Source organism: Protopterus annectens, chromosome 17.part0 (genome assembly GCF_019279795.1).
Source record: "Protopterus annectens isolate FY-2018-M chromosome 17.part0, PAN1.0, whole genome shotgun sequence".
In the NCBI taxonomy this organism is placed as follows: Eukaryota; Metazoa; Chordata; order Ceratodontiformes; family Protopteridae; genus Protopterus; species Protopterus annectens.
Genome location: NC_056751.1, coordinates 742,728,703 through 742,744,974, shown reverse-complemented (window position 1 = coordinate 742,744,974; position 16,272 = coordinate 742,728,703). Strand labels below are relative to the sequence as shown.

Below are 16,272 nucleotides of genomic sequence, written 5' to 3'. Positions count from 1 at the left end.
GAAAAGCATGCATATTCAGTGAGCGCTGCTGCTCATTGCACTAATGTGCTCCTGGGAATTGTGTAGGCATGATGAAAAGCATGCATATTCAATGAGCGCTGCTGCTCATTGCACTAATGTGCTGCTGGGAATTGTGTAGGCATGATGAAATGCATCCATATTCAATGAGCACTGCAGCTCATTGCACTAATGTGCTGCTGGGAATTGTGTAAGCATGATGAAAAGCATGCATATTCAATGAGCGCTGCTGCTCATTGCACTAATGTGCTGCTGGGAATTGTGTAGGCATGATGAAAAGCATGCATATTCAATGAGCGCTGCTGCTCATTGCACTAATGTGCTCCTGGGAATTGTGTAAGCATGATGAAAAGCATGCATATTCAATGAGTGCTGCTGCTCATTGCACTAATGTGCTGCTGGGAATTGTGTGAGCATGATGAAAAGCATGCATATTCAATGAGCGCTGCTGCTCATTGCACTAATGTGCTCCTGGGAATTGTGTAGGCATGATGAAAAGCATGCATATTCAATGAGCGCTGCTGCTCATTGCACTAATGTGCTCCTGGGAATTGTGTAAGCATGATGAAAAGCATGCATATTCAATGAGCGCTGCTGCTCATTGCACTAATGTGCTCCTGGGAATTGTGTAGGCATGATGAAAAGCATGCATATTCAATGAGCGCTGCTGCTCATTGCACTAATGTGCTGCTGGGAATTGTGTAAGCATGATGAAAAGCATGCATATTCAATGAGCGCTGCTGCTTATTGTGCTAATGTGCTGCTGGGAATTCTGTAAGCCTGTTTAAAGCATGCAAATTCAATGAGCACTGCTGCTCATTGCACTTATGTGCTGCAGGTAATTGTGTAGGCATGATTAAAAGAATGTATATTCAATGATCACTGCTGCTCTTTGCACTAATGTGCTGCTGGGAATTGTGTAGGCATGATGAAAAGCATGCATATTCAATGAGCGCTGCTGCTCATTGCACTAATGTGCTCCTGGGAATTGTGTAAGCATGATGAAAAGCATGCATATTCAATGAGCGCTGCTGCCCATTGCACTAATGTGCTTATGGTAATCATGTGAGCATGATGAAATGCATGCATATTCAGTGAGCGCTGCTGCTCATTGCACTAATGTGCTGCTGGAAATTGTGTGAGCATGATGAAATGCATGCATATTCAGTGAGTGCTGCTGCTCATTGCACTAATGTGCTGCTGGGAATTGTGTAGGCATGATGAAAAGCATGCATATTCAATGAGCGCTGCTGCTCATTGCACTAATGTGCTGCTGGGAATTGTGTAAGCATGATGAAAAGCATGCATATTCAATGAGCTGCTGCTCATTGCACTAATGTGCTCCTGGGAATTGTGTAAGCATGATGAAAAGCATGCATATTCAATGAGCGCTGCTGCTCATTGCACTAATGTGCTGCTGGGAATTGTGTAGGCATGATGAAAAGCATGCATATTCAATGAGCGCTGCTGCTCATTGCACTAATGTGCTGCTGGGAATTGTGTAGGCATGATGAAAAGCATGCATATTCAATGAGCTGCTGCTTATTGTGCTAATGTGCTGCTGGGAATTGTGTAAGCATGATGAAAAGCATGCATATTCAATGAGCGCTGCTGCTCATTGCACTAATGTGCTGCTGGGAATTGTGTAAGCATGATGAAAAGCATGCATATTCAATGAGCGCTGCTGCTCATTGCACTAATGTGCTGCTGGAATTGTGTGAGCATGATGAAAAGCATGCATATTCAATGAGTGCTGCTGCTCATTGCACCAATGTGCTGCTGGGAATTGTGTAAGCATGATGAAAAGCATCCATATTCAATGAGCTGCTGCTCATTGCACTAATGTGCTGCTGGGAATTGTGCAAGCATGATGAAAAGCATGCATATTCAATGAGCGCTGCTGCTCATTGCACTAATGTGCTGCTGGGAATTGTGTAAGCATGATGAAAAGCATGCATATTCAATGAGCGCTGCTGCTCATTGCACTAATGTGCTGCTGGGAATTGTGTAAGCATGATGAAAAGCATGCATATTCAATGAGTGCTGCTGCTCATTGCACTAATATGCTGCTGGGAATTGTGTGAGCATGATGAAATGCATGCATATTCAGTGAGCGCTGCTGCTCATTGCACTAATGTGCTGCTGGGAATTGTGTAGGCATGATGAAATGCATGCATATTCAGTGAGCGCTGCTGCTCATTGCACTAATGTGCTGCTGGAATTGTGTGAGCATGAAGAAATGCATGCATATTCAGTGAGCGCTGCTGCTCATTGCACTAATGTGCTGCTGGGAATTGTGTAGGCATGATGAAAAGCATGGTTATTTAGTCAGCACTGCTGCTCATTGCACTAATCTGCTCCTGGGAATTGTGTAAGCATGATAAAAAGCATGCATATTCAATGAGCGCTGCTGCTCATTGCACCAATGTGCTGCTCAGAATTGTGTAGGCATGATGAAAAGCATGGATATTTAGTAAGCGCTGCTGCTCATTGCACTAATCTGCTCCTGGGAATTGTGTAAGAATGATGAAAATCATGTATATTCAATGAGCGCTGCTACGCATTGCACTAATGTGCTGCAGGGAATTGTGTAGGCATGATTAAAAGCATGCATATTCAATGACCGCTGCTGCCCATTGCACTAATGTGCTCCTGCGGATTGTGTAACCATGATGAAAAGCATGCATATTCAATGAACAATGATGCTCATTGCACTAATGTGCTGCTGGAAATTGTGTGAGCATGACGAAATGCATTCATATTCAGTGAGCGCTGCTGCTCATTGCATTAATGCGCTGTTGGGAATTGTGTAGGCATGAAGAAAAGCATGGATATTTAATGAACGCTGCTGCTTATTGCACTAATGTGCTGCTGGGAATTGTGTAAGAATGATGAAAAGCATGCATATTCAAGGAACGCTGCTGCTCATTGCAGTAATGTACTCCTGGGAATTTTGTAAGCATGATTAAAAGCATGCATATTCAATGAGCGCTGCTGCTCATTGCACTAATATGCTCCTGGGAATTGTGTAAGCATGATCAAAACATGCATATTGAATGAGTGCTGCTGCTCATTGCACTAATGTGCTGCTGGGAATTGTGTGAGCATGATGAAATGCATGCATATTCAGTGAGCACTGCTGCTGATTGCACTAATGTGCTGCTAGGAATTGTGCAGGCATGATGAAAAGCATGCATATTCATTGAGCGCTGCTGCTTATTCTGCTAATGTGCTCCTGGGAATTGTGTGAGCATGATGAAAAGCATGCATATTCAATGAACGCTGCTGTCCATTGCACTAATGTGCTCCAGGGAATTGTGTGAGCATGATGAAAAGCATGCATATTCAATGAGCGTTGTTGCCCATTGCACTAATGTGCTCCTGGGAATTGTGTAGGCATGATGAAAAGCATGCATATTCAGTCAGCGCAGCTGGTCATTGCACTAATGTGCTGCTGGGAATTGTGTAGGCATGATGAAATGCATCCATATTCAATGAGCGTTGCTGCTCATTGCACTAATGTGCTGCTGGAAATTGTGTAAGCGTGATGAAAAGCATGCATATTCAATGAGCGCTGCTGCTCATTGCACTAATGTGCTGCTGGGAATTGTGTAGGCATGATGAAATGCATGCATATTCAATGAGCACTGCTGCTCATTGCACTAATGTGCTCCTGGGATTAGTGTCAGCATGATGAAAGGCATGCATATTCAATAAGCACTGCTGCTTAATGTGCTGATGTGCTGCTGGAAATGTTGTAAACAAGATGAGCAGTATGCATATTCAATGAGCGCTGCTGTTCATTGCACTAATGTGCTCCTGGGAACTGTGTAAACTTGATGAAAAGCATGCATATTCAATGAGCGATGCTGCTTGTTGTGCTAATGTGCTGCTGAGAATTGTGTAAGCATCATGGGCAGTATGCATATTCATTGAGCGCTGCTGCTTATTGTGCAATTGTGCTCCTGGGAATTGTGTGAGCATGATGAAATGCATGCCTATTCAGTGAGCGCTGCTGCTCATTGCACTAATATGCTCCTGGGAATTGTGTGAGCATGATGAAAAGCATGCATATTCAGTGAGAGCTGCTGGTCATTGCACCAATGTGCTGCTGGGAATTGTGTAGGCATGATGAAAAGCATGCATATTCAATGAGCGCTGCTGCTCATTGCAGTAATGTGCTCCTGGGAATTGTGTAAGCTAGATCAAAAGCATGCATATTCAATGAGTGCTGCTGCTTATTGCACTAATGTGCTCCTGAAAATTGTGTAGGCATGATGAAAAGCATGAATATTCAATGAGTGATGCTGCTCATTGCTCTAATGTGCTGCTGGGAATTGTGTAAGCATGACTAAAAGCATGCATATTCAATGAGCGATGCTGCTCATTGCACTAATGTGCTGCTGGGAATTGTGTAAGCATGACTAAAAGCAAGCATATTCAGTGAGAGCTGCTGCTATTGCACTAATGTGCTGCTGGGATTTGTGTAGGCATGATGAAATGCATGCATATTCAGTGAGTGCTGCTGCTCAATGCACTAATATGCTGCTGGGAACTGTATAGGCTTGATGGAAAGCATGCAAATTCGATGATCACTGCTGCTCATTGCACCAATGTGCTGCTGAGAATTCTGTAGGCCTGATGAAAAGCATGCATATTCAATGAACGCTGCTGCTTATTGTGCTAATGTGCTGCTGGGAATTCGGTAACCATGATGAAAAGCATGCATATTCAATGAGCGCTGCTGCCCATTGCACTAATGTGCTGCTGAGAATTGTGCAGGCATGATGAAAAGCGTGCTTATTCAGTCAGTGCTGGTCATTGCACTAATGTGCTGCTGAGAATTGTGTAGGCATGATGAAAAGCATGCATATTCAATGAGCGCTGCTGCTCATTGCACTAATGTGCTGCTGGGAATTGTGTAAGCATGATGAAAAGCATGCATATTCAATGAGCGCTGCTGCTCATTGCACTAATGTGCTGCTGGGAATTGTGTAGGCATGATGAAATGCATGCATATTCAATGAGCGCTGCTGCTCATTGCACTAATGTGCTGCTGGGAATTGTGTAGGCATGATGAAAAGCATGCATATTCAATGAGCGCTGCTGCTCATTGCACTAATGTGCTCCTGGGAATTGTGTGAGCATGATGAAAGGCATGCATATTCAGTGAGAGCTGCTGCTCATTGCAATAATGTGCTGCTGGGAATTGTGTAGGCATGATGAAATGCATGCATATTCAATGAGCGCTGCTGCTCATTGCACTAATGTGCTGCTGGGAATTGTGTAGGCATGATGAAAAGCATGCATATTCAATGAGCGCTGCTGCTCATTGCACTAATGTGCTGCTGGGAATTGTGTAGGCATGATGAAAAGCATGCATATTCAATGAGCGCTGCTGCTCATTGCACTAATGTGCTGCTGGGAATTGTGTAGGCATGATGGAAAGCATGCATATTCAATGAGCGCTGCTGCTCATTGCACCAATGTGCTGCTGAGAATTGTGTGACCATGATGAAAAGCATGCATATTCAATGAGCGCTGATGCTCATTCCACTAATGTCCTGCTAGGAATTGTGTAGGCATGATGGAAAGCATGCATATTCAATGAGCGCTGCTGCTCATTGCACCAATGTGCTGCTGAGAATTCTGTAGGCATGATGAAAAGCATGGATATTTAGTAAGCGCTGCTGCTCATTGCACTAATCTGCTCCTAGGAATTGTGTAAGCATGATAAAAAGCATGCATATTCAGTCAGCGCTGCTGCTCATTGCACTTATGTGCTACTGGGAATTGTATAGGCATGATTAAAAGCATGCATATTCAATGATCGCTGCTGCCCATTGCAGTAATGTGCTCCTAGGAATTTTGTATGCATGATGAAAAGCATGCATGTTCAATGAGCGCTGCTGCTCAATGCACCAATGTGCTGCTGGGAATTGTGTAGGCATAATGAAAAGCATGGATATTTAATGAGCGCTGCTGCTCATTGCACTAATCTGCTCCTGGGAATTGTGTAGGCATGATTAAAAGCATACATATTCAATGAGCGCTGCTGCTCATTGCACTAATGTGCTACTGGGAATTGTGTAAGCATGATGAAAAGCATGCATATTCAATGAGCGCTGCTGCTCATTGCACTAATGTGCTCCTGGGAATTGTGTAAGCTTGATGAATTGCATCCATATTCAATGAGCGCTGCTGCTCATTGCACTAATGTGCTCCTGGGAATTGTGTAGGCATGATGAAATGCATGCATATTCAGTGAGCACTGCTGCTCATTGCACTAATGTGCTCCTGGGAATTGTGTAGGTATGATGAAAAGCATGCATATTCAATGAGCACTGCTACCCATTGCAGTAATGTGCTCCTTGGAATTTTGTATGCATGATGAAAAGCATGCATGTTCAATGAGCGCTGCTGCTTATTGCACGAATGTGCTGCTTGGAATTGTGTGAGCATGATGAGAAGCATGCATATTCAATGAGCGCTGCTGCTCATTGCACTAATGTGCTGCTGGGAATTGTGTGAGCATGATGAAAAGCATGAATATTCAATCAGCGCTGCTGCTTATTGCACTAATGTGATCCTAGGAATTGTGTAGGCATAATGAAAAGCATGAATATTCAATGAGAGCTGCTGCTCATTGCACGAATGTGCTGCTGGGAATTGTGTAAGCATGATGAAAAGCATGCATATTCAATGAGCACTGCTGCTTATTGTGCTAATGTGCTGCTGGGAATTGTGTGAGCATGATGAAAAGCATGCATATTCAATGAGCGCTGCTGCTCATTGCACTAATGTGCTCCTGGGAATTGTGTCAGCATGATGAAAGGCATGCATATTCAATGAGCGCTGCTGCTTATTGTGCTAATGTGCTGCTGGGAATTGTGTAAACATGATGAGCAGTATGCATATTCAATGAGCGCTGCTGGGAATTGTGTAAGCATGATGAAAAGCATGCATATTCAATGAGCGCTGCTGCTCATTGCACTAATGTGCTGCTGGGAATTGTGTAAGCATGATGAAATGCATGCATATTCAATGAGCACTGCTGCTCATTGCACTAATGTGCTGCTGGGAATTGTGTGAGCATGATGAAAAGCATGCATATTCAATTGACGATGCTGCTCATTGCAGTAATGTGCTGCTGGAATTGTGTAAGAATGATGAAAGGCATACATATTCAATGAGCGCTGCTGCTCATTGCACTAATGTGCTGCTGGGAATTGTGTAAGCATGATGAAAAGCATGCATATTCAATGAGCGCTGCTGCTCATTGCACTAATGTGCTGCTGGGAATTGTGTAAGCATGATGAAAAGCATGCATATTCAATGAGCGCTGCTGCTTATTGTGCTAATGTGCTGCTGGGAATTGTGTAAGCATGATGAAAAGCATGCATATTCAATGAGCGCTGCTGCTCATTGCACTAATGTGCTGCTGGGAATTGTGTAGGCATGATGAAAAGCATGCATATTCAATGAGCACTGCTGCTCATTGCACTAATGTGCTGCTGGGAATTGTGTGAGCATGATGAAATGCATGCATATTCAATGAGCGCTGCTGCTCATTGCACTAATGTGCTCCTGGGAATTGTGTAAGCATGATGAAAAGCATGCATATTCAATGAGCACTGCTGCTCATTGCACTAATGTGCTGCTGGGAATTGTGTAAGCATGATGAAAAGCATGCATATTCAATGAGCACTGCTGCTCATTGCACTAATGTGCTGCTGGGAATTGTGTAAGCATGATGAAAAGCATGCATATTCAATGAGCGCTGCTGCTCATTGCACTAATGTTCTCCGGGGAATTGTGTAAACATAATGAAAAACATGCATATTCAATGGGCGCTGCTGCTCATTGTACTAATGTTCTCCAGGGAATTGTGTAAACATGATGAAAATCATGCATATTCAAAGAGCCCTGCAGCTCATTGCACTAATGTGGTCCTGGGAATTGTGTAAGCTAGATGAAAAGCATGCATATTCAATGAGTGCTGCTGCTTATTGCACTAATGTGCTCCTGGGAATTGTGTAAGCTAGATTAAAGGCATGCATATTCAATGAGTTCTGATGCTCATTGCACCAATGTGCTGCTCGAAATTGTGTAAGCATGATCAAAAGCATCCATATTCAATGATCGCTGCTGCTCATTGCACTAATGTGCTGCTGGGAATTGTGTAAGCATGATGAAAAGCATGCATATTCAATGAGCGCTGCTGCTCATTGCACTAATGTGCTGCTGGGAATTGTGTAAGCATGATGAAAAGCATGCATATTCAATGAGCGCTGCTGCTCATTGCACTAATGTGCTGGGAATTGTGTAAGCATGATGAAAAGCATGCATATTCAGTGAGCGCTGCTGCTCATTGCACTAATGTGCTCCTGGGAATTGTGTAAGCATGATGAAAAGCATGCATATTCAATGAGCGCTGCTGCTTATTGTGCTAATGTGCTGCTGGGAATTGTGTAGACATGATGAAAAGCATGCATATTCAATGAACGCTGCTGCTCATTGCACTAATGTGCTCCTGGGAATTGTGTAAGCATGATGAAAAGCATGCATATTCAATGAGAGCTGCTGCTCATTGCACTAATGTGCTCCTGGGAATTGTGTAAGCATGATGAAAAGCATGCATATTCAATGAGTGCTGCTGCTCATTGCACTAATGTGCTCCTGGGAATTGGGTAGGCCTGATGAAAAGCATGCATATTCAATGAGCGCTGCTGCTCATTGCACTAATCTGCTGCTGGGAATTGTGTAGGCATGATGAAAAGCATGCATATTCAATGAGCGCTGCTGCTCATTGCACTAATGTGCTGCTGGGAATTGTGTAAGCATGATGAAAAGCATGCATATTCAATGAGCGCTGCTGCTTATTGCACTAATGTGCTCCTGGGAATTGTGTAAGCATGATGAAAAGCATGCATATTCAATGAGTGCTGCTGCTCATTGCAATAATGAGCTACTGGGAATTGTGTAAGCTTGATGAAAAGCATGCATATTCAGTAAGCACTGCTGGTCATTGCACTAATGTGCTGCTGGAATTGTGTGAGCATGAAGAAATGCATGCATATTCAGTGAGCGCTGCTGCTCATTGCACTAATGTACTCCTGGGAATTTTGAAAGCATGATCAAAAGTATGCATATTCAATGAGTGCTGCTGCTCATTACACTAATGTGCTCCTGGAATTTGTGTAAGCATGACTAAAAGCATGCATATTCAGTCAGCGCTGCTGGTCATTGCACTAATGTGTTGCTGGGAATTGTGTAGGCATGAAAAAAATGCATCCATATTCAATGAGCGCTGCTGCTCATTGCAATAATGTGCTGCTGGGAATTGTGTAAGCATGAAGAAATGCATGCATCTTCAATGAGCACATCTGCCTATTGCACTAATGTGCTCCTGGGAATAGTGTTAGCATGATGAAAAGCATGCATATTCAATGAGAGCTGCTGCTGTTTACATGAATGTGCTGCTGGGAATTGTGTAAGCATGATTAAAAGCATGCATATTCAGTCAGCGCTGCTGCTCATTGCACTAATGTGCTGCTGGGAATTGAGTGAGCATGAAGAAATGCATGCATATTTAATAAGCACTGCTGCTCATTGCACTAATCCGCTCCTGGGAATTGTGTAAGCATGATGAAAAGCATGCATATTCAATGAGCGCTGCTGCTCATTGCACTAATGTGCTCCTGGGAATTGTGTAAGCGTGATGAAAAGCATGCATATTCAATTAGCGCTACTGCTCATTGCACTAATGTGCTCCTGGGAATTGTGTAAGCTTGATGAAATGCATGCATATTCAATGAGCGCTGTTGCTCATTGCACTAATGTGCTGCTGGGAATTGTGTAATCATGATCAAATGCATGCATATTCAATGAGTGCTGATGCTCATTGCACTAATGTGCTGCTGTGAATTGTGTAAGCAGGATCAAAAGCATGCATTTTCAATGAGCGCTGCTGCTCATTGCACTAATGTGCTCCTGGGAATTGTGTAGGCATGATGAAAACATGCATATTCAATAAGCGCTGCTGCTCATTGCACTAATGTGCTTTTGGGAATTATTTGAGCATGATGAAACGCATGCATATTCAATGAACGCTGCTGCTTATTGTGCTAATGTGCTGCTGAGATTTGTGTAAGCCTGATGAAAAGCATGCATATTCAATGAGCGCTGCTGCTTATTGTGCTAATGTGCTGCTGAGTATTGTGTAAACATGTTGAAAAGCATGCATATTCAATGAGAGCTGCTGCTCATTGCACTAAGGTTCTCTGGGGAATTGTGTAGGCATGATGAAATGCATGCATATTCAGTGAGCACTGCTGCTCATTGCACTAATGTGCTGCTGGGAATTTTGTGAGCATGATGAAATGCATGCATATTCAGTGAGCACTGCTGCTCATTGCACTAATGTGTTGCTGGGAATTGTGTAAGCATGATGAAAAGCATGCATATTCAATGAGCGCTGCTGCTCATTGCACTAATGTGCTCCTGGGAATTGTGTAAGCATTATGAAAAGCATCCTTATTCAATGAGCGCTGCTGCTTATTGTGATAATATGCTGCAGTCAGTAGGCTTCACCCAAAGCCTGCACAATGTTTAATGAATCCCAGGGCATAATGTTCTCCCATTTACAGAATGTAAGGTTAGTGAGAATAGAAGCGAATGCCTCACCCATTGCATCTCCTGATTGCTGATTAACATCTTTCCCCATAAAAGTAAAAAAATATTATATAAACCTGTTTCCATCCATTCACAAATCATATCTACACCACCAGTGGGTATAAAAAATGGATTTCTAATAATAAGTCCCTGAACCATTTCATTTCTATATTGTGAGGGGTAACTATAAATAAATCCTTTATGTCTCCTACAACTAAAATAAAGTTCTCAGAACATTTTTATACCTCCACAAATATCCAGAAAATACCACGAATCTTTGAGTACATGTGAGAATAAATCAGGTTATACCCTTTTACATAAAATCCACTAAAAACAAAAGTGGCTCGGTTTTACCCCCTGCCGCAGTGATGATAGGTATCACTGGGGATCGCTCTGATTTTTAAGAATTTGGGGAATTCTGAACATATAAAGGGTGACTGGAAATAAAACATTTTAAAAAAGGAAAGCTGTAGCACCAAAAATATAAACCTAGGAGAGGAATGGGATATAAAGGAATGTTAGCAAGAGTGAGTATATGAATATTAGGGAAAAGATGAAGGGTCATCAATAAAACATGGCTAATTGGGAATTAAGCTCTAGAAAGAATGTTTCAGTAGGCTAAAACTAGTATTAAAAGCTGCCCTGACATCTAGGAATAAAGGTCAAACTATAAATCTATTTCTTCTTCCTGTTCTAACATCAGCTATGGGGTGACTGATTCACCCCAAAATGAATTTTATCATTCGGACATGAAAACAAGAAAAATAATTTATGCTTACCAATGATACTTAAAAATCGGTGTATACCAAGATTATATATCATTCAGTCTGAAGGAAGTACAGTTCACAAAACTAACTACATGCATAGATCGGCAGTTGTGGGACTGCATACTGACCTCATCAGATCCAAACATAGTGAAAGTTTTAAAATATATGGAAAAGAAGTCTATGATGACATCTTTGTTTAGTTTAGCAGATGCATTTCGGAATAAATTGAGAACTGAAATGAAACCAGAAGTAGGCAAAAATCAGACAGCAACTGAACATACCAAAAAACTAAACAAATAAAAAAATAAAGAATATAACAAAAAAGAACAGATGAGAAAAAACCATGGAACGTCCACAAATAGAGTGGCAAGTATAGAGAGCCCCTCTAACAACCTCATGTTGACTATAGGAGAGGTAAACTGAAGACAAACAATGAAAGGCTAATAATCATGGTCCAGGACAATGGACTACATACATGTTGGTTTACAAAGTCCATTGAAAATGTTGGAGAAACAGACACATCAAAACAAACCAGATCCTGCCTGATACAAAACTAATGAATAACAATGCGAGCTGTACACCAAGAAACAGCCAAAAGGGAATTCACTCTAATGCAAGTTTATTAAACAATAATAATACAAAAAACCAGGAGTACAAGGCGACAGAACAATATCCTCATAGACTGATCTCCGTACTGAGCCAAAACGCACAGCAAGTAGCATACACTTCACCAAGCTGAGCCAAAACACAGAGTAGGTAGTTTTCACTTCACCAAATAACGAATGCAGTCTCATATAAATAAGCACAAGGCAATCCTCATATGATGCAAAAAATGTAGATTTATTCGACAAATGAATAAAATGGCAAGCGCTTTCACCCGACTGGGCTTCTTCAAGCCAATATAGAACAACACTTTCAAAACAAACCATTTATGCTGTGAAAAGTTGACATCATTTCCTATTCCCAATCAGTTGGTCAACAATTAAAAATTAAAGAGCAGGTAGTTCTTGTTCATTGCATACTCATTGTTAAACATCATCAACTTTATAAAACTAATCCAATGTCTCTAAAAATATATTTAAAAACATAACTAAACTAAAAATGCATATCAATATTATTAAAATACGTAGATAATACAAACCTACCATAAACAAAATGAATGACATTTATATATTAAAACTAAATCCTAATTCGCCTGCCTTTTAGCATAGGTCTAATAGGTACAGATGATAAGGAACCAGGCTTGAATGATAGAGTACCTGTTTTGAAAGTGTTGTTTTATATTGGCTTGAAGAATCCCAGTCGGGTGAAAGCGCTTGCCATTTTATTCATTTGTTGAATAAATCTACATTTTTTGCATGGTATGAGGATTGCCTTGTGCTTATTTATATGAGACTGCATTCGTTAATTGGTGAAGTGAAAACTGCTTACTCTGTGTTTTGGCTCAGCTTGGTGAAGTGTATACCGCTTGCTGTGCATTTTGGCTCAGTATGGAGATCAGTCTATGAGGATATTGTTCTGTCACCTTGTACTCCTGTTTTTTTGTATTATTGTTTTCGTATTTTTATGCAGGAGTTTTCACACTTGGGTAGGGTTTTTGACTTACTTTTTAAACAATAAAGTTGAGCATGTTTGCCCTCTGAATGTCAGACTTCATCAGAACTAAAAAAAATAAACCTAAAAAAATGACATCCTTAAATACTTAAAAAAATCTCCAATCAACCAATCGGATTGAATGAATCTAATCAAACTCATTGATTGTTTGTTAAACCCCTTAAAGAAACATGAGCAAAAAAATACATAATTCCAGCCTCGATGTAAATTAATATGCAAACTGACCAAATATGATCTGCTTGTATCTACACCACCAAAAAATAAATAAATACAATTGCAATTAAAAATGCTGTCATGAAACATGTAAAAAAACACCAACTGCATAAAATGGCTTAATATAATAAATATTGACATGTTAAAACATTCTTTAAGCATAAAACATATAAACATTATAATTTGGTCGCACAAATTTTTAGCATACTAGAAATGGAAATTGTATCATTTAATCCAGGGAAATTCCCTGTATCTTGTTTAAGTTGTCATCATAGTTCCCTGTATTCCACTCTTGCCTCCCAAATGCTATCTATGGAATTGGTAGGGACTTGTTTCCTGTATCTTGTTTAAGTTGTCATCATAGTTCCCTGTATTCCACTCTTGCCTCCCAAATGCTATCTATGGAATTGGTAGGGACTTGTTTGAGCACAAATAAAAATGGTATTTACATGAAGAACAAGCCTTCACGTGCATGTTAAGTGCGTTAGTTTCACTGGCATGTGTTATGTCATACATGTGATCATAGATATGTTTCCTTAGAAATCTTTCCTTTTTGCCAATGTGAAAATTGGCACAACCCAAATATAGGACGAAATACACAACTCCCATACTGTTACAATTATAATACCCTGTGGACTTTATTAATAGGTCCCTGGCTTTCAAGTAAATTTCTCCTGTGTTGCTTAAGTACCTAAATTTATCACAGAATCTACACTTGAAAATCCCAAGTTTCTTGTTTTTCCATACTACATTCTAGTCTATGTTGTTTTCTAACAATTCCTTCAAATTCCTGCTTCTTTTCCATATGGAAACATTGGCCATGTGGCCTAATGGATAAGGCGTCTGACTTTGGTTCAGAAGATTGTAGGTTCGAGTCCTACCATGGTCGTAGTACCAGTCAGCTAGTAGTTTGAGGTTTAGGGTTGGGAGGGTGGCCTAATGGGTAAGGTGTTTGCCTTACAAACACAAGGTGCAGGGTTTGAGTCTGACAAGGGATAATTGGCTAGGCTTACAATGGCCCACAAGGGCAGTTATCTTAGTACTAATCTATGAATCTATGAAACCAGTTTAGCAGGGATAATGTCCCTAACCTCAGAAAGGTGAGTCAAAACTCCCCAGTGTTTATTAATAATGTTTTTTATGTCTTTTGATTCAGAACTAAAAGTATAAACAATTCCTTTCTGCAGAAGGGTATCTCACCACCAGAATTTCTAGGTCACCCCCCCCAAAAAAAAAACTGGTGTGAACTTTGTACTCCTCTGTTCAATAATTTCAAGTGATACTTTGTTGACTAAGGCCAGTGGCTATCCTCTTTTTAAAAACAACTGTGTAATGTACTCAATCTCAGCAATTGAGTACTGGTAAACTGAGGTAATCTGAGCTGCCCTAATCATTGGTCATTTAACTATACATTTCTTTTGATAGAACGTATGTTCACTCATAGAGTGCAAATAGGAATTTGAAAAGGTACCTTTTTCAAAACACTTTAGAGTGGAATCTACCCTCATTAAAATCTTTATACAAAGTAACATCCAGTTAATTAATTCTCTCAGTGGAACACAAAAGTGTACATTTCAAGAAAGTCATAGTGTGATTAATATTGTCAACAAACAATTCAAACCATCTAAAGTAACTTTCCATAAAATACAAATGTCATCCAAAGTTTGAGTACAGAAATTCCAACAAGAGGCAAACAGGGAGATGAAAATAAATTTCTTCTCCTAATAATACAAGATTAGGTTAGCATAAATAGGGGCACAACAGCCCCCCATTGCCTCACCTTTAACCTGCTTGCAGTAGTCACCATTAAAAAAACATAAAATGGCTGTTAAAAGCCAATTCTGTAAATACAACAATTAAAACAATTTCAGAATTTGTTAAAGTTTCACAATCCATAATCATTTGGTGAAACCAGTGAAGCCCTAATGAATGGGGAATATATTAAAAAGGTCAAGGATATTTATAGTAAAAAAATCAAATCTTTATGATAAAAGTCTAGTCTAATATTTTTAAGATAACCCCACAAATCCTTGGAAATGTGACTAATGTCTGTTACAGACTGTCTTTTGGCTTTTTCCAGTTAGGGGTCACCAGAGCAGAACTCCGGTCCGCTAATGACTGGCAGTGGATTTTTATGGTGCCAAGTTGCCAGCCCAACACCCAACCTTCAAAGAAAGCACACCCATGTGAGGCAACAATGCTAACCGCTGCACCACCGTGGCCTATAACCAATGTTTGTAACAAAAGACTTCAATTTTTGAACTACATACATAGCCAGGGGGTGAGCCTTGGAAACTGTAGCTGCCACAATTGGCCTTAATGGAGGATCCTCTATAGATATGTGAATTTTAGGCATACCAGTTATAACTGCAATGCAAGGTTTCTCCACATATAAAAAAAATCAGAGAGATGTTTGTTAATCACCCCTTGCAAAAGATGGACCTTCAAAATTAAGTCTATTTTGGAATATGTTATGTTTATTTCATTTCTACATACAATAGTGTACTTATCAGGTCCCTATCAGTTTATCGAATGCTCTACTTATGGAAAACCTCTTTGTCGAACTCTATTGAGTGAAATCTTATTCTGTCGAACAATCATTTCAGCAAAGTTTTTGCCAAGGGAAAAACAGTGGGCCATCATCGGGGATTTGCCCTTTTCCCCACTGTAGTGCGATCTCAGAGTTGGTATATTTAGTTAGAGGGATGGGTTTTAAATAGTGCTGTTTTTGTTGCAGTCACTGGAATAGGCAACTGTTTTTTCTATTCACTTAATAGAGTTTGACAAAGAGGTGTTCAGTAAGTAGTACATTCGATAAACCGATACAGAGCCGTACTTATCACTGCCCCCCAAAACATTGAACATACGCGTACCATAATCAATATTTTCCACAACAACTGCTCCTCTCCTTTGTCAGGTTTCATAATTCTATATACTGAACTATCAGAAAAAACTTCAATTTAAATTTTTTTTTCCTGACTTAGAT

At 40.5% G+C, this 16,272-nt stretch overlaps 1 non-coding gene across 1 annotated transcript; it reads left to right on the top strand.

Annotated features, from left to right (window-relative positions):
* Positions 1 to 14,102: 14,102 nt before the first annotated feature.
* On the top strand, positions 14,103 to 14,175 carry TRNAQ-UUG. Its single transcript has one exon. It is a non-coding gene; the product is annotated as a tRNA-Gln (tRNA).
* Positions 14,176 to 16,272: the final 2,097 nt, after the last annotated feature.